Source organism: Meleagris gallopavo, chromosome 1, assembly GCF_905368555.1.
Source record: "Meleagris gallopavo chromosome 1, MGAL_WU_HG_1.1, whole genome shotgun sequence".
Lineage (NCBI taxonomy): Eukaryota > Metazoa > Chordata > Aves > Galliformes > Phasianidae > Meleagris > Meleagris gallopavo.
This window is the reverse complement of record NC_139404.1, coordinates 156908710-156934779: the sequence shown is the minus strand read 5'-3', so window position 1 is coordinate 156934779 and position 26070 is coordinate 156908710. Positions and strand designations below refer to the sequence as shown.

Below are 26070 nucleotides of genomic sequence, written 5' to 3'. Positions count from 1 at the left end.
TCTAACTGCTATGGCAGCTGCCAAATGTCATTTGCTGTTTGCTTCCATAGCATTTTTCAGCTCTTTCTAACCAGATTTCTCTCTGTTCCCTGTTCCTTGCATCCCCCACTACTGTGATCGTACTGGGAAATAACCACCCGGACATGCTGCTGCTGCAGCAGTCGTCACTGGCGACTTCACATCCCTGTTAACTGACGAGACAATAACAGGACTTACAGTTTCTTACACTCTCAGCCCAGTGTATCCTCTCCAGATGTTGGATACCTCCCCTTCTGTTTAACAACCTTAAACTTTATTTGTTTGTTTTAAAACACGGTCTAAACCGAGAGGGCTGGAAATTCCGAATGCAACTTAGGAGCAGCCAGTATGTTTACAGATGGAGGGGGTGAATTCTGAATATGAGGGGAGGAAAAAAGGTACAGCCTTTCAGCCTTTCTCCATTGACACTGATCTCCCTTTAGGATGTTATTAGCAGCTGCCACACATAAACACTGCAGACTAATAATGCAGGTTAAAAAAAAAAAAAAAAAAAAAAGCGACAGAAGGACTTGTGTTTGCATGCTCTGCTAGCTGCGAATTACCCGGGAGCAAGGCTGCAGTTTGGGGGAACTGGGCACCCTCAGCACTAACCTTATCTGCATTAAGCAGCACGGGAGCTGCTGCCCGTGATTACTTCCAGCAGAGTGATGCAGGTAGGGATGCAGAGACAGGGAGTAGGTGAGCCTTTGCCACCAGCACCAACTGAATCCGAAATACTGATCCTTTCCCTAGATAAATACACTGTGTGTTGGCTCTGATTATTATTTTGTTAATGAAATGCATCACGGTGTATGGGTAACTTTGCACTTACGTTGGTTGTCTACCTTTGATGATCTGCTGCAGCTAAGCAATGATCTGTTCCAGCAGATACAGCACAATGCATCTGGTAAACCACCAGTTTTGGAGAAATCAGCAGCAGCCAAACGCTTCCTCCTTGAGATATGTGTTGCTTCGGGGTGGCAAATTAGCAACTCCAGGGAACAAATTCACAGTTCCGTCGTTAGTCATCCTCTCCATGTTTCATTTCTATTAAGCGGCGATCCTTCGGGTGCTTAACGCACACGCAACAGCGCAAACAAGCAGCAAGCAAAAATCCGGTGCACTTCTTTAGATGGGGAGTATTTTCCACTCTGCACTGCACACAATTTCCATCCCTCTTTCACCACAGCAGAGACAGCTACATCAAGTCTGCAACTTCTTACTGGAAATGACAGAGTTGGTCTGGCGGTGCTTTTCTCCCCCTTCTTACCTCTGGATTGATAGTTGCCCACATTTAAAAAAAGAAAAAGAAAAGAAAAAAAAGAAAAAAAAGGTAAAAAAAAATCCTAATAGATTATTGCTTTAGTGATGGGAGGAAGAGACAGCGCTTTCCCTCCTCCCTTCCAGTCTCCCTCACACGCACACTCTCTCCTTCTCTCTCTCTCTCTCTCTGAACTGAAATTCTTGATATAACTCTCAATAAGCCCAGAGGGAGGGTGTGCGCGGCGCTAAGCCCCCCCTCCCTCCGCACCTTATTGGTCCGCGCCGGCGGGGGAGGTGGCTGCCGGAGCGCGGCTCTGGCATTGGCCGCCGGGCACGTCGCTCCTTGGGTCGGCCGGGCGGCGGGGGCGGCCGGCGGGCGGCCGGCGGGCGGCGCGGGGAGGGAGGGGGCGAGCAAGCGCGGAGCCCCGCGGAGAGGGGGGCGGGAGGCGGACTGCGGAGTGCGTCGCGGGTCGCCGCGCTCCGGGAGGCTGAAGCCGCCCTGGCGAGTGTGGGGTGCCCCGCTGCCGGTTGCAGCAGTGACAGAGGGTTTGCGGCTAATCTGGGGAAAATAGGGATGTTATGGCTTTTTTTTTTTTTTTTTTTTTTTTTTTTTAATTGGATGGGAGCGGGGGAGTTCAGCGAGCGCGCCGTCCGCGCTGCGCGGAGTGGCGCGCTCTGGGCGGCGGTGGCTGCGCGCTCTCCGCGGCCTGTCGGCGCGCCACCCGCAGCAAGCAGCCTGCCCCGGCCCGCCGCTGTGTGGTTCGGCTTTATATTTAATACATGCCTTTTCATCTATAATTCACGCTGCTCAGACTCCAGCCACGTCTCGGTTCCCATTTACGCCTGCACACCTTTCTCCTTCCCGAAGGGTCAGCCGAGACACTCGCTGAAGGAAAGGGAGAGCTGTTTCGCTGGTTGTGTTTTTGTCTGCTTAAACATCGAGCTGGAAAACACTTTACTGTGGTCTGATAAATAATAAAAGTGATCACTTCTCCTTCCCTGTAAATGACACAGGTAAATTATCCAGCTAGCCACAAGGCAGCATCACATGCCTGGAAGACAGTGTAATAAAATGCCGATGTGTTATGATATGACTGACCTCAAAAGTGTGACAAGAGGATGATTATAGTACATTATATATAGTGTGTTATATGTAGTGCATTTTTAAACATTTTCTGAAGCATGAATGAATCTTCATTTGACTATGCTTTTACTGCTAGCTTTTCTCAGCTTGAACTTGCAAGCCGTATCACACAGTAGCTATTCAATTTAGTACGCCCAGATACGTGGCCATGCTGGCTGCTGTTTCTGGTTAAGCCTTTGAAATATATGTGCATACAAAAAGAAAAGGTAACATCGGTATTTATCTTCTTTCATGTGCAATATTGTAACTAAAAAGTGTCTGCTATTTCAGTTAATAGCATTGGCCTGCAAGATACCCAAGTTACTGCCTTGAAGATTTTAGAAGATTTCACATTTTCAGATGCAGGCTCCTGCCTTCAGATTCCTATATACATACATACATACGGTGCAGTGTTAGGCAGTTGTGGAAGCTCCTCATATCTGTTAGAGGTCAGTAATTTTCATGGCTTGGTTTTGTGTGGCACATAGTATATTACTGTGGTACGTTCCCTTGGAAGTGATACAGACTTGGTGATAATACACTCTGTATGTGAACACTGCAATCCTGTTGTTGCATGATGTGTAAAGATTAAGCAGTCTTAGTTTTGCAGTGCTTTGTATTTGTGTCTGAAAGACTCCTATTACAGACACAGAAAAAAATTGATCCTGGTTTTGATGACATCAAGTAATGGTAGCAAACGGAACTGAATCTAATAATAGTTTAAGAAAAATGTTCATTATGTAATACAGGAAGGATGGCTAGAGCCCCAGCATTGAAAGTCAAGCAAGTGACACAAAGGAGCAACCTCACTGCCAAACCACTTAGAAAAAAGAATTCTGTGAATGAATTAAGTGTGTGATCCTTTCGTCTTCGAAAATACAAAGCAGAACAGCCATTAATAAAGAAGATAATTAGGACTGTGAGCTTTCTGTGTAGTGCAGTCTGCTTCTGAAATATGGCGTGTTTATGTATGCATTAATAATGCACACATTTTTTTCTGACACTAGTCATATCACAGCAGTATGGCATCACAGACGTTTTATAGCCTCATTCTAGTAACATCACAGACATATAACATTCTTATTCTAATCACACCATAGTTATTTCAATGTCACATTGTAGTCACATCACATAGCCTGGTAATAATTATTTAACTTTATTGCTAAGCTGAATAGTTTTCTGTTTGCTCAAGGATGACTTTAACTTGTAGTCAGAACTGATTACCACATGCTCACAAATGAGTTCTTCTCATGTACGCAGGGTTAGCCTGTGTTAGGAAGGGAAAAAACAGTGAAATTTCAGAGAACTAGTCATGGTTGGATTGAAGCTACAAATAGTATAAAATAGATAGTACAACATTTCTGTTGTTTTCTGAAGCTACATTAGAAAGCCAGAGGTGTTTACTTTAAGTTCTGCCATGTTAATGTTTATGTGCTTGCTTTAAAATGCTGTAGTTCTTTAGCTAATCATGCATTGTTAACCTCTTGGAAAAGGCAGAGTTTCAGACTCAGTGTTTGTACAGCAGATTGTAAAATTGTGTCTCAGAGCACCAAGGGGGCTAGAACTGTCACGACTACTTCTAATAATATTGGAAGAAAATTAATAGAAGCTCAAGTCCTTGAGCAGGAATCAGAATCACACAGCACAGCATTATGCAGTCTCTGAAATTTGAGGAACTGCTGTACAACATTTCCCATGTTCACTTGAGTAGCCATGTTTTATTCTCCAGTAAATGTTTATTTGGCTGATCTTACATTTGGGAAAACTACGGTATGTGGTGTTTGGTCAAATGGCAGCTATGTAGTGTTATTTATACTGTTCCTTAATAGCCTTTCTTTACCATGATGTATTAGGCCTTTGTCTGCATTTAAGAACACTGGTCTCCTAATCACATCATAACCTATTAGAATGACTTTTGTATTACAGCGTATTAACTATTCATCCACATCATTGCATGTTATCTTCGCCTCCATATTATTATGTATCAAATTCTTTTCCATATCGTATTTGACTTGAATTCTAGCATGCTAGAAACTGACTCCAATTATTCTGTACTAGCTATAGTCAAATTGCACTAAATGGAATTGCTTACATTGTATCATACTGGCTACAGGCTCACACAATACATTATAAATGAAACTGATTCACATTATGCTTAGCTAACTAAAGACTTTAATCTTGAAGTGTTGAGCACAAAATGCTATCATTCTTTACTGAACTGGCTCTGGTCACTTGATCATTTTGTACCTGGGATTACCTCTTACAGTCTGTTATTATTAAAGCAAAATGGCTTTTTTCCTCTCCTGCAGTTCTACCACTTTCTGCGGAGATCTGATTCATATTCTAATGAGCAAGCTCTTAGCATCATGCCATCACACGGCAACACTGGAACCTGACCTACAGCACACCTATAGCATATTCCCTTCAGTCCAGCATAATGAGAAAATACATTATAAACAATTTTGTGTGTGTGTTCAAATAGCAGGTTATGAGCTAGCTATTTAGCAGTCCTTACTATTATCCCAGGAAGCAGTGTTTTTTAAACGTTGCTTAAATCACATGCAAGTACAGCTTTGGTCCCATCTTGAATAGGAATTATTTGAGTCCAAATTGCCACTCCTGCTGTGATCATTCAGAGTGCTCCTGACGTGGTTGTTCCTTGAACTGTCTGCTGAAAGCCTGGAGAATTGGAGTTCTGTGTGGCAGGTAAGATGTGAGGTTTCCCCATGTTGCAGACAGTATTTAAACCGTGAAGTAGTTCACTTTCATAGAGCAGGCATTTGCTTTTTTTCTGCACTGACATTTGACTTGACTCAGGTTTCTGCCACAATCTGGTCTCATGGTAACCTCAGGAAATCCAGTTCTTACATGATGTAACAATACCAAAAAGTGATGCTTATCTTCTACTTTACTCCTAACTTCCAAAACTTTAGGAATTTTATAAATGCCAAAGAAGAGAATGCCGCAAAGTTTCACAAGAGTCTACAGAAAGGATTGTTGAGCCTGTTTTTTTCACATTCTCGCAGACATGTTTCTCTGTACAGGTATGCGTCTTTTGTCCAGATGTTATGCCTCTGATTGGATTTTTGGAGCTTTCTTTGGAGTTTCTTCCTCTTCGTAGGGATAGGGATTGAACATAGAGTCTTTACTTACTGAGTAGTTCAAATGAAGTAAAAGTGTTTTGTGCAATGTAAACCATATGTAAGTACAGCCTTTCAGAAGGCCAGTTAATTGAATGTGCATGATACTTATTTAATGTATTTGTTTCTATCATTTAAAAATGTGTTTTAATTGTTTTGCAGAATGATTGTTAGAGCTCTAGGAAAAGAAAAACACTTAAGCAAACAATTTATGGCTGTATAATGTGTACTCTTTAACAACAATAGCAAAGTCAGTTAATAATGAATAATTGAAACTACTTGAGCTTCTGAGATGGTGGAAATATTTGCAGAATTGGGGCCTTTTAATGGATCATCCTTGTGGAAAATAAACTCAGTTCCTGGATAATCAAATCACAAAAGGGGCAGGTGACGACCTTTATTCCATTTGAATGGCAGAACTAAATTTAACTGAATTTGCCATTTTTTTTTAGACTGACAAAGATTGCAAATGTCATTTCATGGCTCTGAAGGGTCTACAAATGCACAAGCAGAAAACTGGCATTTTGCAGTGCCAGTGTCTAATCCCTGTCGCTGTACAATACAGCAAGGTGCCGAACTCCCATTAATTATTGCTGCTTATTTAAAGATACAGATTAACATACAGAGTTGAATTGTTTGCTTGAAAGTGTGTTGATTTTTTTTCCTTCTCACAAAGCTTTAGTAACTATTTAGTGAAACAATAACAATCAATTTGGAAATGGCAAAAAGAGAATAATAAAGAAGTGCCATTTAAAATGCAATTATTGGGCCACTTAAACAAGATGTAATTGCATGTGGCACATAAAGAAAAAAATGTTTTATTCTTTGTTACTCTCATATTATTTTTTATGATGGAAGTAGCTGATGAATCAGAATACAGAAGCTGATTCAAACCCGTGTGTGCTTTTGTGTAAGGTGAAAGTATTCCAAGACCTGCAAATAAGCTGATGTCTTATTGATGTTTTATTATTTGGAAACGGGGAAGGAAAAAGGCAGGAAAAGAAAAGGAGTCTTACAGTTTTTTTCAGACAAAACAATGGCTGAAGAAAGCTTTACTAAATTGTTTTCATTTCCACCAAAAGGGTAATGTAAGTCTGGCTGATGGAGTAATGCTGATGCAACACTGAAAGGATCAGTATGAGAACCAAAATGTGGAATGAGACCTCCTTCAAGCATATACTCTGTTTTTCCGCTTCCAACTTCTAACCTGTTCTTTGCTTGTATCAACTGCAAATACAATATGTTCAATTTAAATCAGTATATGTATTCACAGTGTCTTGCATTACTGGGATTGACATCTTTGCATCTAAATTTGAACCTAAACATCTTCTGTTTTTTGGTCATACCTCATCATTTGCACGAAGTGACTAAGATAGTGAAGCTTGATGAAGCTCCGTCTCCTCTGGGGAAATACTTGTGTGACACAGTCACAGCTTCATTCTTTAGATTTCAGATGGACAGGCAGACATATGATATATTTCTGTTAAAAGTGCTGTACTGTTATGATATATTCTTGATTCTGACACTTCTGCTTCTCTTAACATTCCAGTTAAAACAAGGAATCTATGATACAGAAGTTTTGTCTCTTGTGTTGTGTTCCCCTGATGGAAATACTGCAACAGCTGCAGAATATGCCCATTTATTTTCCATATACCTGTGGAGGGGAAGAGGGCAGATTCCTGAACTGCATCCTTTCTGTGTCCCAGTGGCATTGCTGTGATTCTCAAAGAATGTTTGTTCTTCAGGGCTTGAGACCCATGAAAGAGAAGGTGTGTTTCTTCCTCCTTTTGGCAGCACTGCCCTCTCTCTGTATGTGCCACCATGTTCTGGGGAAGCACTTTGATGTAGTTTTGGCCTTCTGGAGGCTAATTCCTCTCAGAGCTTCTCTTGATGTGGAAGCCAGAATTGAACAGAGTGCCCACGCAGTGCTGAGTCTGAATGAAAGGATTAATCCCAGTGAAATTACTCTCATTAAAACAGGGGAAATTACAGATCTGTGCTTGACATACTTTCAGGGAATAGGTTAGGCATCACCACGTATCTTCCTGTTTATTTCTATACTCTTCAATGTCCTAAAAATATTCAGATTTTGGACAAGAGAAAACAAATCTAAGAGACTGAAATTTGCCTTAAATCCACAATTTGTCTTCTCTGTATCCATTGTTGCATTCAATTATTTTCTTGGTCACATTTTGTAGTAGTAGAAGTTTCTCAAAGCCTCTGAGTGAATTATGTTTTATGAGGTATGTGGCAAGTTACAATACAGAAAGTAAAAATATGAAGATAATGGGGCACTACTTTCTCCTGATGGGAACTTGGTGTGTGGTCACAGTCAGAAAATAGTCTGGGAGAAGAATATGAGGGTTAACATTATGTTTCATTTCTTACTACTAATAAATCACATCTTCTCCCCCCTTGTTGACAAGCAGCAGATATTTCAACACAAACCCCATCAAAGTTAGTCATTTTGTCCTCTTCCTTATCAATGTTTCTGTCTCTCTAAGGACGAAATGCCTCAGGAAATAAGTAAGCAGCTATCTATAGGGGCATCACACAGTAATGCTTAGGCAATTATCACAGCAAAACACACCTCAGACTGATCAATAATTGCTTTCCTTGTCAAATTTCTGGATGTCACAAGCAACACCAAAGAGGAGGATCAGACCAGAGAAAAGCCTTGTCTAGACAGATAGATTAGATTGCTTTCAGTCCTTGCAAAGGTAGGAAGGTGCCACAGTGGTCCTGAACAAAGCCTAACAGATTTCACTCTGTCCAGCTACTGGCAGAGCGAGCAAAATGCACCCTCCTGGGGAAGAAACTTAGAATTAGAAAAAAAAAATCGCCCAAAAAACAGTGTTATGAGTTGCTTGAAATTGTCACTATTTTTTGTTTGTTTGTTTGTTTATTTGTATTTTTTCTTGGCAAAGCTTGATCTGACATATGCCAGAAAATTGTTATTTTCAGATGAATTTACAGGGATCAGTGTTTAGATTCCTTTTTGTATCTCTATCTTTCCCCCTTATCTTTCTAAATCTTGGATAGACTGAAGGTCTTCTGCCTGACTAGTTTATATTCATGCCTGCAAACCTCAGTCCTGTGATGAGGAGAGGATACTTGTTTCTGAGATAGGACATTTTGCAAATCAGTAACTCAGGTTTACTCAGAGTCCTGTTTAAACATTCTTACAGCTATATATATATAGCATAAACCTACATATTTTGTTGAAGTAAAAACCCTAATGAACTATATGTGATACTAGAAAAAAGTACACGAGTGTGTAATAATAATAAATATCTGTAATTGGAAAGGTCCTTTACTTTCAGTCATTACAGGATATGTCAGTCACTGTAAGTATCAGATACATCCTACCTATGCTACTGTCATAGTGAGGAGTAATTATTACCAAGTCCTTCTTTTTTTCCAACTCTGTAAACTTTATACACACCTCAAAGAACACCAGTCATTTAAAGGCTGAAATCCAGCTATTGCTTAACTTACATTACTGCTCACCTGATTCTTCTCTTAGAAATGTAAGGAACCTTTTAACATGAGTGCCAGAGGACTTTAGTTGGGGTAATCGGTTGTATTCAGTACAATAACATTTTGCTTGTTATTGACAGAATTACTGTTTTGAACTATGGAAATATTGTTAACATTATTACATTTAAGTGAATGAAGAGACTGTCTTTGCTAGTTGTAGAAATAGATTTTTTTTTTTTCACTGTACACATACCTATGCTGCTGTAAAGGAACCAAAGGAGTTGCAGGACTTCAGTTCTCTTGTTAAGATGCTTTGTTAAGATGAAGTAATGCTGAAGACTAAGGTCCTCCCCAAAAATATGACATGAAGCTGATTTTCATAAATCTTCCCTAACATTACAGATGATTATCTGTGATCCCATGTGGCTTAAGGCAGCTCTGATACAAGGACACAAATTCATTTTCCTCATTTACACTAAAGTTGCTCATCCTAGCGAGAAGTAGATCTTACCTAAATCTGTAAAACCACCAAGAAGTTATGTAGTTAAGACAAAACAGAACACAACAAAACAAAACAAAAAACACAGTCAAACCCTTAAGCTTCATCTAAAGTTATCTCAATTGCCTAAAATTAGGTAGAAACATCTACCTCAGAAGGTAGCCCTGTAAGCCTGACCTCATCAAACAGTGGAGGAGGTTTCTCAACAGCTTGTTTCAATTCACACTGGTAAAATTTTTGATAAATTGGCCTTTTACTTTTGTGGCTACTCAAAAGTCTCTTAGTCATGGCCAAACTAGTACATATCTTAAACCCTATAAGAATTTACAAATAAGATGTTTTGTGTTGTTTTTTTTTTTTTTCCCTCTTCTCACTGGATTCTCTATTCCATGAGCTGTTTATGTCCTGTACATAAAACAGTCATTAGAGAAAATCTTGAGGAATGTCAGTAAACATAACCCTCCATGAATACTCTGGTAGTGGGAGAGTGGTGTGTGATTTGATTCATGCAAGATAGAGGAAAAAACCTCTCATCTTTATTCCTTCTTTAGAAAACTGTTAGGGATTTCCAGCTTATGGTTCATGTCTTCTTGGTAGTTCATTTACCACTTCTGTGAGGTCTGTAACAAGTAATTGAAAAACATGCCTACTAACAATAGCTTTCAGTTTCTCTACAGGTCTCTCACATTCTTTAACAAAGTCTTAAGGTGCAAATTGAAAAGGCGCTCTAAACATTGCTCCATCACATACCACTATATGCTCTACATGTGATTGTTGATAAATCTCTTTCTTCTCCTTCTTCTCCATCTGGCTTAAAGAGTAGTCTGTAATTCATTTTTAAAGGAGGAGAACACTCTGAAATGTTTAACTCTTTCCATTGGTTCTAGAAGCAACCAAGATGCCTCTGTAGGGGAGAAGCATCTTGAGCCTAGATGTTTCTGCCACTAAATCACTTCCTGGAATGCATTCTAACCTAATTTACTAACTCAAGATCAGGCTTTCAAGTTTTAGCTACTATGAACTGTTTCATACAGAGGCACAGAGGCACAACGGGAATTTCTAGGTTTTTTTTTCTTTTTTTTCTTTTTTTTTTCCCAATCAGAGAAATGTCAGAAAATGTCTTCATTATCTTGACTTTAAAAAATCAGAATTAGAGAGTGATTAATCCTCCTCGAAGACATTTACATCTAAATAGCAGTAGCTGATCTAATGAACTCAAATTTACTGTGCTACATTGAATGTAGATTGCAGAACAAAGAATAGTTGAAAAAAAAAGATTAATATTTATACAGTGTCGTTTTTAAACAAAGTCATTCAGAATAATTAAGTGTGTGTGTGAGAAGGGGTTTCAGCAATTAGAAAGCATTCCTATGGTATATTTTATAGCTCAGAATGCAATGAAAACTATTTTAATTGTATTTTAAATTGCAGTCTTTTCTGTTGAAAATACAAAACTATTGTTTAGTTTTATAGATAAAAATAGGATCTCTTCATATTTTCACTGAAACTGCTGGAATCTTGTCCACTGACGTCAAGAGAACAGGCTTAGACTCAAACAATGGTTGTCAGATGTAATTGGTTCAATTTGCAGCTATTTCTCATAAACGCCTGCGTATTTTCTAAATGCAGTAAACAGTGTCATCTAGAGGATATTTTTAAGTACTGCATGTCATCTACAGTACCTCTCCTACAAAGATTTTGACAAGCAAAGTGAAAACGTGAAGATAAATAGTTGCCATAGTAATTGTCTTTTAAAACAACAATACTAATAAAAAAAAGTATTAATGAATACATTCTGCTTTTGAGGCACTAGAAAGCCTAATACAGTCACAACAAAATGCTTGGCTGCCCTAAAATTGTTAATCGCAAACATTTAAAGAAATATGTAAAAAAGTATGTAAAGTATGTAAAATCGTCATAAAGAAAATAAGGGAATCATTTGCATGTTGTTGTGACCTGTGAATATTTAAATAACCACTTTGTGCTTAATATAATGTGATCTAAATTACACCAAGTATGTGTGGCGGCCATAGTGGTGAGGCCAGTCTCTTTTCAGTGGTACGTGGAGACAGGACGAGGGGAAACAGACATAAGCTGCAGCAGGAAGTTTCAAACGAATGTGCATAAGAACTTCTTCACGGTGAGGGTGACGGAGCACTGGAACAGGCTGCCCAGGGAGGTTGTGGAGTCTCCTTCTCTGGAGATATTCAACTCTCGCCTGGACGCCTACCTGTGCGACCTGGTGTAGGGAACCTGCTTTGGCAGGGGGGTTGGTCTCGATGATCTCTAGAGGTCCCTTCCAACCCCTACAATTCTGTGATTCTGTGATTCTGTGATTCTGTGAAGTAATTTATGAATAATATTAAAAAAAAAAAACAGCTGAACCCAGCAAATAGGAATTGTTGAAATTTCACCCTTTAAAGTTTTATTACCAAATGTTGCAAATATGTAATAGCATATACCATTATCAAATATATTTTTGTTTGGAAAAAACAATGATATTATTGCCAACTTACTGGCATTCATTTCTCTTGGATTAATTTTACTTTGCTGTCTCAGATTTTTATTAGCTTGTACTGCCTGTTACTTCCTAAGTGATATATTCTTTGGAATAACTCATCAAACAATAGTAGGGGACATATGCTACAAAGCAGTATCTTTGAAAGGACTTTAAAGAAAATCATGTTAGGACTACCTTCTTATACTGACAATTGTCATTACAAGGTGGTTTTTCTTACCAGCCTTAGATGCAGTGAGTGGTAAGAACAAACCCTCTTTCCATCAGTAAATGATGGATTGTACAGGTTCCTCATGAGACTTTTTTTTTTTTTTTTTTTTTTTTTTTTTTTTTTAAGTACAGATAACAAATTGCTACGGAATGTATTATTATTTGCCTTAACTAAAGCTGTTGTTTTATACTGGGTTTTGTTGTTGTTGTTGTTGATGATTTGTTTATTTATTTTTTATTTTTTACCTAGACCAGAAACGGCTTCACATCTTGCAACTTCCTACCTGCTTTGCCAAGAAGGACTTTAAAATGTGTGTCATCCACTCCTGCTCCTTGTAGTTTCATGTTATTTTGCAAGAATTTAAATATCTAAGGCTCTGTTTAATTTTAGTCATGGGTCAGGCAGGAGTGCAATTTGTACAGAACTTGAGTGCAATGGGTCCATTAGGATATAACTTAATATCTGTTTTACAAATGAGCTGCATTAAAAACATACTATCGGTTAATGAGGTTATAATGTTAATTAAAAGAATTAAAAACTGTAATATGGAATAAAATCAAACAAGACAGTTACATGATACAGAAATTTAATTATAACAAAGTTACAGTAAAGCTGTCAAGTTAACTAGCTGCAGATAAAGTCTTTCACAAGATAATGCTGGCTAAAAAGTTTTCCTTTATCTGTTATAATTAAAGTAACCATCCATTACGAATGTTGACATCACTTGCATTCAACAGTAAGCTTACTTCTACATTTATACATGTTATGGGAATAGGGATAGTACTAGAATGGTGACCGAGGTCATTAAAAACAATACTGCATTCAGTGCATTACTGCCTGGCAAGAAAAGTTGCAAGCAGCTGCAGGAATGAAACTAAGGGAAAGAGGATGCCAGTCAGGTGATGCTTTTTCTATTTCAGTGACTTACTTACACTTACCAATGGAGTGTTTAAACAGCACTTCTTTTTACCTTTTAGTTGTCTTATTTATTTAAACTGTACACTATCAGAACTGAGGACTCCCCCCTCAACTTTGGTGACGAGGTTGATGGATCTTGTTTGAGGCTCGTGAGTACAAATCTCAGAGTAGTAGCAGCAATTAAAATAATAAATTAATACTAGCATGTTTTTTTCAAATACATTCATAAAATCAAGAGACTTTACTTTCTTAGGTAAGGAAGGGACAGATGATATATCTACTTATGAGAGACAAAGATGTAGAGAGTGGGAAAAAAACCAAATCCTATGGGGCTTCTTAGCAAAGAAACAGTAACCACGGCCCCACAGGAACAGGTGCTTCATCAGCAGAACTCAGCTGGATTTGGATGTTTGCCTGTTAAGTGTGGTAAATCTGTTTATAAGGAAGAAACAAATGCATTCCCACAGTAGTACAGAACTTTTCTTAATTCATCCACTCTCTTTTATTTTCAGACTAAGGAGCACTGTGAGACTGACTGCTCTTTGTGCTGAACTCAAGAGACAGCAAATGCAATACTGGGTAAGTTTCTGCACATTAGTACTTCTAACATGATCACTAATGTTTCTACATCTCCAGAGGGTTTTGGTGTAGGAAGACAGTTGCTCTAGTAGGGTATCTGGAGGGAAAGTGTGAACTCTAATGAAAGAAGTGAAAAAAGCAAACAGCTGGGCTTCCAGTCGTAAGAGAGCTGGGGAAATGGAAATGGTCCATGGGAGCATCAAACAGTGATCACTTGCAATAGGCTTCTTTTGTAGCAAAGTAATGCTTTGTGCAACATAGCTGTAAAAATAGACGTTTATTTAGGAAGCACTAGGTAGCTGTGGGAGTACATTGAGAAAAAAGGGCTATAGTCAGAATGCCAAGAATGAAGCAGAAACAAAGGTAGCAGCAAGAAAAGAAGATTTGAACTGGGAAACAAGAGAAAGCACTATCTATTCAGATTTGGTGTAATTAAAATCAAGATTTGTGATTAGTGATTATACAATCATACTTTCAAGTCTAGTTGCTAGTTCAGTAACAATATTGACATTTAAAATGTGCAGATACTTGACAATACTTCAGGGAAGTTTTGCCGTTGTCAAGTTGTCAGTGGCTTAGGACTTGACTTACAGTGTCTTTTCAGTGCTAAAGACGCTGCCAAGATCTCAGACTGTCTCCACCAGTTTCAGTGCTTGCAAAAATGGTTTCTGTACTCAGTGCAAAAGACCAAACAAATACAGAAGCCCTGACTGTAAAACGTCAGAGTAAAAGCTTTGATGTAAATACTTCCCAAAATCTAACTTTTGCCCAAAATGAATTTTGTTAACTCATAACAAACAAATATTTGTGTCAGAATGCATAGGAGATGTCCTTGAATTATCCATGCATCACATGCCAAAGTGTCCTGTAAACATCTGCAGTGTTGCCTTGCTATAAGTAGCGTAGAGAGGGTTATTTTTCTGGAGGTCAGCAAGGCATTTCCATTTCCATAAGCAGAGATCACTAGGAAAAACTGTAGTCTTTCGTGAGCTCATTTGTGGGAGAGACATGGTACAATTTAAAAACTGTAGGAAGGAAGAACCCTGACGAATCACACTTTTCTCTGTTACATTTCAACAACACTTCTTGCTCCTGTTTTTAGTTTCTCAGTAACAGTTAATTACATGCTGTATTGAAAATCCTCCATTGCACTGATAAACAGCTGAGAAACAGCAGGAGTTTATGAAGCAAATGCCTGCCCTTACACACCGGTTTATAGAACTGGAAAACTCTTCTAGGCAGCATTAAAGATGAGGGTAAAGAAGATAGAGAGAACAAGCTTTAGCTGATTGTGTCAGAGGATTGCTGCTGGAACCATCTATTAAATGTGGATTCCTGGTATTGGACTAGATAATCACAGTGAATTGATAGGATAGCACAGCCAGTAATGGCAGGAATATGTTTGCTGAAAATTTATGTCAGGATTGCCTTGGACTTCAGGTTTCATACCAATATAAGATTTCCTTGTCTGTAGAGATGTGTTCTGTCATAACATCTGGAATACTATCTTTTCTGACTGCTGCTGGTCAGTTATAAACCAATTTGAAACTGCTGCTGTATCATATGTAACATTGGCATCTATCCCAAATGCAGGTCTCAATGGAAGAGCAAGGCAGGAAGATGTGTTATGATTTGAGGAGATGATAAGCTTCATATTCTGAAATTACAGCTTGAAAAGCACCCCGTACTTTTTAAAGTAAATAATTTATGTTATGTGTTGACGAAAATGCCAAGGATTTGATTTGATGTTTTTAGGTTTTGGCAGGGGATTTTTTTTTATTTTTTTTTTTTCCCCAAAAAATCACAAGCTTATAGAACATTGGTGTGTGCATTTCTGTTATTTGGTGTGGTAATTTTAGGGCACCCATCTACTCTATGTGCTCAGATTTCTTTTAGAGCTAAAACTACAAAGGAAGGAAAAAAAAGTGGAAAAATTCGTCTTTTTCTGATGTGTACTAGAGAGTCTGGACTTTGCTTATGATTTCTCAGTCTTCAGCCTCACTGTCTGTGATGGAAATAATGAAGTTTTATAATCACTGCTTCCTGCAATTAATGCTTTCTTTAATGAAGAAATACAGACAAGTGTAGCTTCCAGTTTTGCAGATTATTCCTGAGATGAGGAATCATGGGCTTGTAAGTGGTAACCTGGAATGTAAATATGGTTTTGTATACATGGTTTCTAGATGGAATTCTACTTCTGAATGTCAGACTTAAAGTTATTTAACAAATGTCATGATCTTCTGCATGGGCTATCAGAAATCTGGAGTCTTTTTATAGCTGCATGCCCATTACTTGCAGAAATAGACCCTTAGTGGTACTTCCTTCTGTGTTCATAAAGAAAAAAGGAAATGACACTAAGAACTCTGAGAACAAAAAAAAAGCAAACTCAGAAAATGTTGCTTAGCAGTGCTTCTTGTGTCACTCCAGGAGAATGGTCTTTGCCACCAATATTTACATGTTAAGCATTTATTGAAAAAATATAGAAACATTTGCCCATAGCCAAAATGTTCATAAGTGATATATTACAGGTTTTCTGTGAGATCAAACAAGAAAAGAAGATGTGTGCAAAAAAAAAAAAAAAAAAAAAAAAAAAAGCATGTATTTTTTAAAACAGTTGATTTGGAAGAAATTTATTTATTTTCCTCTTTTTTTTTTTTTTTTCTTTTCTTTCCTTATTTGGTTCAATACATTGAATGATAGTCCCATTTGTTCTTGATAGTGTTTTTCAGTTTTTTTTGTTTGTTTGTTTGCTTGTTTGTTTTTTAATACTTTTCTTCTGTCATTTGTAACTTTGTATCTATGAAAACTTCAGAACCTTGAGGAGAAAAATTCTGAAATATTTAAAAAAATTAGTGTTGGAAGAGTGACACGGTGGGAGGTTTTATGCATTAATATTTCTTTTGTGCTTTTCATGGCCATCTAAGAAACAGAGGAACTGGAAAAGAAGGAAAAGGTGAGGAAAAAATCCCTCAAAATATTTAATTGCTGGGGGCAATAATTTATGTAATTGCTAGGAGCAAGAAAATGTGAAGGTAAATTGGAGACATCTCAAAATTTAAATTAATTACTGTGTAAAAACTTTTCAGGATTACAACTGAAAATATCATTAGAGAAAATTAGAGAAAAAAATCTATAGCTGTTGTCTTGATTCTTCCAATTGTTGTCTGCAGAAAGCGAACCTATTTGGATATCTTCCTTTCTCCCATTTACTGGCTGCTTCCTTTCCAGCAGACTGCTACAGACCTCTGTCCAAACTGGCAACAGTGCACTTTTTATCCTTTCCCTTCTGGTGCAGTACATTCTAATGATAAAAAGCCTTATCATGTGAATATGCTCACTGAAACTTAGGCATCATACATATTAGTTTTCTGCATTGATTGACTGGTGCCATGCTTTAGGCTACAGATTTCATAGTTTCCTGTGAGGTACATCTCCTAGCACAGCATCACAAACTGTTCAAGGTTTATTTCACAGCTTTTCATAATTCCATTTTATCGCAGTATTTTATCAGATACAATGCATAGCATTTCAACAGCAAACTCTTGCTGGGCACATCTTACAGCATAAACTTGCATATGTATGAAAATATATAGAGGTGGCAGGGCACTGAGGTAAAGAATATTTTTAACCTCTAACATTCTCAATTCTGGGTGCAAAGCTCTGTTTATTTTACAGTAGAATTTGTGCACGTTTTCAAAGGATAACAAAATGGAATTTAAATCACAGGAAGTGTCATTTTTACCTCTAATATTACAAGGCAGAGACACCTTGCTGTTTGTTCCAGTATAGATAACTATATTCTTTTATCACCTTAGAAGGAATTCTTCTGAGTAATAATAATCCTCTGTATCTTCCCAGTTTGTTCTTCTGAAAGAAGAGCAAGTTGTCTGCTTCCTTGAGACATAAGTGAATGACATTTTACAAAGTCAGAAATCTGGGAGAAATACACATACGACTAGCTGCTTGTTTTCCAATAATCTCTTACATTCCTTCAGCCTTTCCTGCCGTTCACCACCCTGTCACTCTGACATGATAAACAGCCTGAGTTATTTGTTTGTTCACAGTTTCTGTGCGCAGCGTGGTTTGGTGAAAGGCTGCACTGGATAGCAAGGTCAGAAGCTGCTTCTTTGTTTTGTCCTGTATTTTGCACCCTCTAAAGGGAGAAGGAGATTGTGTTTTCTGAGAACAAGCTTAAAAGCTTTGCTGGAAAACCTTTGGCAAGTGCAAGGTGGAGCAGGCAGGGAGCCTGCAGCTGGAGTGTGAAGCAGCAAGAAAGCAGAGCGCACAGACACGGAGGTGACAGAGAGGAGATTTCTGAGAGCCAGAGAGAGTTTGCTGCAATACACAATGAAAGCTGCTGGACTCAGAGCAAGGTCGGAAGGAAGGACAGACACATTAGATTTTAGAGAGATTTGTTTTTCAAATGTTTAAAGCTTGTTCCACAGACAAACCTTATGTTTATTGTAATAGCTACCTTGTTCTACTCTGTGTTCTAATGAGTAATTATTTTTAACACTCAAAGCCTTATTCTGTGGTCTGACAGAAGGAAAAAAAAGGTAGGGTCATCTACGTAATGGCTCTATGTGACTCAGTGTCACATCACGCTGACCAGCAATTTGCACAAGGAACAGCCTGCATGGCCTGCATGGATCCTGCATGTATCCAAAAGAACTGAGGTGGAAGAAGACTTACTGTCAGTACGATTTCCCAAAATAGGGAAGGGGATATGAAGGTAACATTTCTGAACTGGATGGAGGGTAGAGTATTTCTTCTTGAGTGCAAAGTCAGCTGATGCTAGGAGCTTATTAACCTCTGTGTATGACCATTGAGGAGTGAATTCCTATCAGTTTACAAGGCATAGAAAATGTTATAAGGCAGAAGATGGAAAAAAGACATGATAGGACACTGAAAGCAGTCTGAAGGGCACATCTTTTTAAAAGACCGTATAACATTGCCTCAGCAGCTGCAGAACTTTGCAGGTTTTCTAAATAGCTCAGTGTTTCCCCCATTGCTGTAAATATACAGCACATACTGAAGGTTGGGCCTTAGCTTTTAAGAATCTTCTACCCATTCCCTTTTCCTGTAAATGCACACTCTTAGGTCAAAATAATCTTTACTAGTTTTATATTGATGGCCTGTTTGTCATAAATTTTGTGCAGTCATTTTTGTTGGAAAGCGGAAATACGAATAAGTGGAAGCACTGTAAAAGCACAAGGAAATTAGTTGCTGATCACAAAATTGAGGCTAATAGGAAAGAAAAATAGTATTTTCTGTAATTCTGCTCCATCTGAAGTTAAGTCTAACCAATTAGAGAATTGCTACACTGATATTACTCTAATTTGAATGTAAGTTTTGTTTGTTTTTTTTTTTTTTTTTAATGTGGAAGGAAAACACATGGGTAATAAATGCAGAAACTCAGACAAAAGAGAATTAGGACCGTGAGATACAGCCTTCCAAAAACTCCACCATCGATGGGTGATATCGCAGAATCATGGAATCATAGGGGTTGTAACGGATCTCTAGAAATCATCAAGTCCATGTCCCCTGCTATAGTGGGTTCCCTAAAGCTGTTTGCACAGGAAAGCATCAAGCCAGATTTTGAATATCTCCAGAGAATGAGACTCTACAAAGTCTCTGGGAAGCTTGTTCCATTGCTGTCATCCTCAAAGTAAAGATATTTTTGTCATGTTCATACGTAACTTCCTGTGTTCTAATTCATTCCCATTGCCCTTTGTTCTTTCACTGGACACCAGCAAAAAGAGCGTCGTGGCTCTTGAGTCTCCACTTGACACTCACCCATGAAATATTTGTAAGATTCCCTCTCAGTCTTCTCTTCTCCATGCTGAACTGTTCCAGATCTCTCAGACTTTCCTCATAAGGGAGATGATCCAGGCCCTTAATCATCTTTGTGGCCTTCCACCGGATTCTGTCCAGAAGTTTCTTCTTTTTCTTGAACTGAGGTCTCCTGAACTAGAAACAATAATATATTACAGTGCAATTATAAGGACATCAACTATACATCAACTTACTATATAAATGAGTAATGGTGCCTTCTCTTCCCTCCTGACATCAACATGTTTTTTCATTTCTCTCTTTACCACTCTTACCTTGGAGATGTGTGGATTTTTAATGGGTTCCTCAAAGAAACAAGCATGAAGGATTTTTTCTGCTTGGGTATGATAGACAATGATCTCAAGAAGTTTCTGCTACCGGTGGTCTGAATACATCATTGCCATAATCTCAAAGACTATAAAGAACACCTGTTGGTGACAGGTGCAGCTTCTGAAATTGTAAGAAAATTGTTGTGAATGGCCTTAAGGTAGCACTGCTCAGCTGTCTTTATTCGACTCCACACTGTGATCTATAGTTTTACCTTCCACCAAGTACAGCAAAAATAATGCTTTCTTGTATGTAAGCTTTGAGACCTGAAATTCAAGAAGAAGCATACTACTAAAGTGCACGTCAACAACTTGTGTGCATCCCAGTCTTCATAATATGAATTCCTTTTTTGCACAGAATTTGACTTTTTTTAATGTTACAGTTATCTCAGATATTTTTTTTTTTTAACATTAAAAAGAAATCATTTTCTTCATGAAACTAAATAAAATAGTTCAGGTTCAGTTTGATAAAAATAAGAGAGTGAAGCTCCTTTTTCAGTATTAAAACAAAAACACAAAAAAAAAGATAGCTTATATGATAGTTTCTCAGTGTTTTGGAGAAGTCTCTCACCTCTGTCAACTGGACTATGGTGAAACTTTCACAGATAACAGGAAAATGTGTTATCATTCAGTAATTTCTGACCTTATTCAAAGATGCTTCTTTCCTTACTTCAGTCATCAAAAAGCTCTATGCACTGTTATGCAACATCTTTGGTGCTGACAATACTTTGTTGCTGGTGAGCTGAATCTCCAGCACAACAGTTGGTAGCTACAGATCAATAGCAACTGAAGGTGACACATTTCCAGAAGACACCGGCTGTGAGCTTCTGAACTCCCCAGAGGACTCAGAATTTGGCATGAGACACACGGAATCTTAAACAGTCTTTTTTATTCTCTGATTCTGCAGTTATTACTGATTTATCTAGCTCTGAAACACCTTTTTTTTCTCTTTTTCTTTTTTTTTTTTTTTTCCCCACCAAACAGTGCATGCTGTCTGAACATCAAAATGGCACATTAGAAGGTGAATATGATTCAAGCAACAGTCACATTCACCTCCATGATTCTCAGCTCTTGTTGCCAAAACTATTGTTTCTATCATTAGCTTTATTAGCAGTTTAGCTTAATTAGCTAAATGGTGTTATTTAGTGGCAAGTTCTCCACTACATCTGCACTAACCTTTGCATACTTTATGTGGATTTTATTCATGTATATAGGCTAGCATGTGGGACAAAAATAGGTGGAAAGAAGATAGAAAAAACAAGTCCAACAGAGGGATCCTTCTATGTCCAAATGAGGGTGCAAATTGAAAGAACAAGGATTATTTCCTATAGTGGATTTTATTATAGCCGTTATTCTAAAGGAATAAGATTTAATCATGTATTGAGTGAAACCAGATTTCTAGGTGTCCTTGAGCTGGCACAGAGATAGAAAATACCAGTTATCTCTTTTATTTCCCTCATTTGTTCCATAGTTTAACAACTCTTGGGTATTGTTCAGATAGTTCTGGGATTGCTTATATCCCGTACTCTTCTTGGAAATCTTTTTCACATGGACAATAGTAACAAGGCTCTAAAGAGTTAATTGCATTCTCCTGCAGATACCACAGCATGCACAGTACTTCTTAGAATGAAATTTCCCAACATGACTGTGGCTGACCACTACTTATTTTTTATTGTATTTAGTTCCATTGCCTTTGTGTTGCTATCCAATGCTTGATAGCTATCAATGGGCTGTTTATATACCTTGATGATCTACTTTGGTGATATTATACCTTGTCATTCATTTCCCTGCACAGCTTTTTAATATGATTGCTGATCCTGTAAGATCAACTCAGAACAGCTCTATGTAAAGATATCTTCAAATTCCTTCTGTGTATAACTTTACTAGATTTTTTTTATCTATGTATCAGAAGAAAATGAATAATGAACCTTTTATACTTTCCTAAGAAAGAAATCTAACCCCTTCGCAGTCAAAAGATACAGGAAATTTTTCCGAGTCCTGTTAAACAGAAACTGTGTTTAGATCATCTCTGGCATATTTGTAGGGCTGTGACAAAGTGTATGTAACCCACTGCAGAGCTGGCTGTTTAACTAATGAGTCATATAGTGCAATATATTTTGATCAAAAGCAGATTCACATCTGTAGAAGAAATGGAAGAAAAATGAGGCATTTTGGAAAAGAAAGTAGGAGGAAGTACACTTGAATATGGACCACTACAATCTGCTGTATAACACGCTGTGCAATTCCTCACATTCATGCTACCTGCAGAAAAGAAGAGGTCAAAAGTCACAATTCAGATAACTCTTTTAGATATCCGTGTTTTATGGCCTGGGCATCCTGTGAAAGGACTTGCAATTTCACTGAATCAAAACTTTTACACACATGTAAGAATTCAATTTACAATATCCAGTCGAGGTCTGTCACTTACAAGACACTTGGTCAGTGTGATAAACCAATCAACTGCAGGTCTAAGGATTGGGAACTACTAAAACCGCAATACAACACAGCTATTGAGCAGAAAAGACTGCAGATGTTTCTAAAGTCCTTTTTGGTAGTACTCTGCTGGACTCAATTGACACAGTTTTAGCAGAAAACCCTTAACGATCAGATCTCCAATGTTCTAATGCTTTGTCTCCAGTTTTGTCTTCATACCTCATAAATAGTTGAAGAACTCTTCAATTTTGCAGCTGTTATTGTAATTAGCAAGCTAAATGACTTCTGCTTTTAAAGCTGTGAATCACAGTTAACTGCTTAATGTTACTGCCATAAACATGTGCTTTACTGACATCTTAAACCCTTTCATCATGAGGTTTCCTTTTTCTCTTGCATTTACCTCTGTTAACAAGTCCCATGCTCATACCTAAATGAGTGGCTTATCAAGCAGCTCTCTGTCTAGCGATGATCTGTGGTTTTGAAAGCCATTTTGCTTACAGATTTATTTACGTATAAGGGACCTAATTTAGTTTTCTTCTTTTCTAAAATTTGTTATAGTTCAATCTGAAACTTTTTACAAAATATTTTGCTGATGTTGACAGGTGTTAAAAAAAAAAAAAAAGTATCAAAATAAGTTGCAGACTTTTTTTCTCATCTCAAATAATCTTTTCCACTACTATTGCTGAACAGATATGTACAATTAAAAAAAGGAAGAAAAAAAAAAAAAAAAAGAGAGAGAAAATCTGTTGCACTTCACCTGTGAGTGGCTGCGTTTCATTAATAGCTGAACTTATTCCTTTATTAATAAAGCAGTTCTCTTTCTTTGATATAAACAAAACGTAGACAAAAGTTGTTGTTACCAAATCAGATGCAAAATTCACTGCTTTTATTACATTTCAACAGCTTAAATTGAATGTAATATTTTGAAAATAATTGCTACCTAGAAAAGGGCTAGAAATAAAATGGTTTAATGCTTTGCATGCATCGCTGATTTAAAAAAAAAAAAAAAAAAAAAAAAAGGAAGCATGTTCTGCACAGCTATGACATTTTACTTTTCTGTATGGATGAGAGGCCATCAGAAAAGGAAACCTTGAATCTACTTCTCTGTGTACCTAACTATATTACACTATAATACCTAATTATAGTGTAGTAATGATTGAAATTAATACACTGTAGTGGATATAAGTGTGGCAAGATGTTTTTTTTCTTTCCCAGGTCATCAGGGAAATGTATAGAGATGCAGAAAAGATTTATGTTCAGCAGTGCCTAACGTCTGAAAGCTCAAGAGCTAAATTATGTTATGTCCTTTTTCAATGCATGGGGAAAGTGAGGTGTCAGAACTTGCAAGCTGAGCAGGAAGTCACGTGAAATAGTTTAACTATTTGAAATTGCTGAGGGTAGAGGAGGCCAGGACCTCAACCCCTTCCTCAAGAAGGCATAATTGTTTCTCTGACACCATATTTCTCTAGTATTCTCAGGAGCCTGAGATACTTCTTTTACATACCACAACCAAAAACCTAACAACTGAAAACTGAACAGCAAGAAAGCCTTCAGAAAAGTCCCAGCAACTCTCATTATAGTAATAGAGTAAGTATGTCTCTCAAAGGAGGTTGAGTTTAAAGGTGAAGATGTACTTCTCAAAGCCTCTGTCTTCAGAGACTACTAAGATATTGGATACAAGTGTTTTGTGTGATGCTATTCAAAATAGGTACGAGAGTTGAGCATACTGGAAGCCCTTGGTGAGATCACCCATTTAACAGTGCATCCATAGCATTGAGAGTACAGTGCAGTATTACTGCATCAAGACCTCTGCTATGGAGATTGTGTTTGGGGAGGGAGTAGTGGATCTTCAGATGCTTATAGATGTAGGTGGCAGTCCAGCTGGGCTTCTTAACAATACAGTAAAGCCACAATGTTTGTACTCATTATGCATGTTGCTTTGTAGCCTTGTATGACTGTAACACAGTTGCAATACTTCTGGCACCAGAATATGTTCATGGCAGATCTCTAGCACAAAGTCTGAATTTGTCCTGAATTCTTCAACACTTCAGGCAACGTTTATTCTTAAAGTTACCAGATTCTACAAGCCTACAGTGTAAACTGTAGTTCTGTCATTAATGTCACACATGAGAATATGAACAAGATTTTTTTAATATTCTTTGTTTACTTAAAAAAGATGAAAAGATACTTGTCTTATCTCTAAGTAATTGACTGTTATTAAGCAGCATTGACAGTAGCAACTTCTTATTCTCTTTCTGTTTTATCCGGGATTAAGCAGACTGTAGAAGAAATTTAAGGAGATAGTATACCATACTCAGAAGTCCATGTAGCTTGCTAAAAATATATATAACAATATTTAGGAAATCACTAGTGCCTCTGAAATAAAGCTTTCCCTTTTTGTAAAAGCTATTTCTGTTTTCTTGGTTTCCATGAATTTTCATAAGCATTAATTAAAAATATAAAAATATTTTAGAATATAAGGCACATTCTTATCAATGCTTATTCTACTTTTAGTCCCATTTGTCTTCTCAAAGTGATTTATGTTTTGTTTTGTTTTGTTTTTCCCTTCAACTGAAAAATACAAGAATGAGCAACAACAAAAAGATGATAACAAGAAAGAAGCAGATACATAAGAAATTATGAGCAAGAAAGAATTATAGTGCCTCTGCAGAGACACATCTTTCAGTTAACTTATGATACCTTTTGGGATCACTGTAAAAGTCTGCATTTCATAAAATCAAAAATTATCATTAGTGTAAGTTGCAATGTATATTTTGGATGACTAAAGAAAATATTTAATATGGAAATTTCATTTAAGAATAAAACTGATTAAGTATTCAATCTGAACAAGTTGTCTCAGTTTATACTTCTATGGATTAAATTCTATGTGGAGGAAATGTCAGCGCTGAAGACATCACAGAATCTACATTTTGATATGTTTTATTTATTACTACATAAATATTCAGAAATTTAAAAAGGCAAAGAACTACAGGAAACAATGTATCAAATTTTTGCATCATAAAGTGGTGCTATTGAGCTCAGTGAAAATGCTAGGTATAAATAGTGCCTGAATTTCATTCCATACCTTCGTCTTTGGATGTCACCAGCAGGGAAATTGATTTCTTTTTTAATTCTTGGGGGACCCTTCCAGACGTTAGACAGAACTACTAGACAGATCAACAAGGAACTGCAAATGGGATTTTACTGTAGCCTTGCTGTTACTGAAAATAGCACATAACTGCCAAAAGTATTGCTTGTGTTGTAGAACAAATTCTCTGCTGATGTAAAAAGACACAATTCCATTGAATCCAATGACGTTACAACCAATTTATGCCAGGAGAAAATGTAGCTCCTTATCCATTTATCTATAGGTTGGTTGCTGTGACTTAATTTCAAATGAATTATGTTACTGTTCTTGTTCTGTGTCCTTGCAGCACTTTATTACTTAGAAGCTAGTTCAGCAGAAATAAATAAATATGTGATTTGCAGTCTCAGCAAACGTCCTAGCCAGGAACAATGTCCTCTCTGCAGTGTTCCAGACTAATTGCCCCCAATTTTCTGCTCTAACCTTCATACCCAATTCATTCTCTTGCACTAGTCTCCTTATTCTTTTTCCAACCAATCCTCATCTTCATATTTTCTCTAATGTCAGCAAATTTTTAACCACTGGCTTTTACGTATTCAAATTCCTCCAGAGAACCACTTCTTCCACAGTGATTATAAGAAATGT

At 37.5% G+C, this 26070-nt stretch overlaps 1 protein-coding gene across 9 annotated transcripts in view; it reads right to left on the bottom strand.

The window, feature by feature from the left end:
- Window positions 1-1499, bottom strand: part of PCDH9 (protocadherin 9) — a 719118-nt gene extending 717619 nt beyond the window's left edge. For 8 of the 9 annotated variants that reach the window (XM_085215762.1, XM_085215765.1, XM_085215764.1 and 5 more), the window contains exon 1: window positions 851-1499. The gene's annotated coding sequence lies outside the window, so the exon portion shown is untranslated. Of the gene's footprint in view, window positions 1-630; window positions 785-850 lie in introns of those variants that run through there. The other variant, XM_085215763.1, reaches the window with a different exon arrangement.
- Window positions 1500-26070: the final 24571 nt, after the last annotated feature.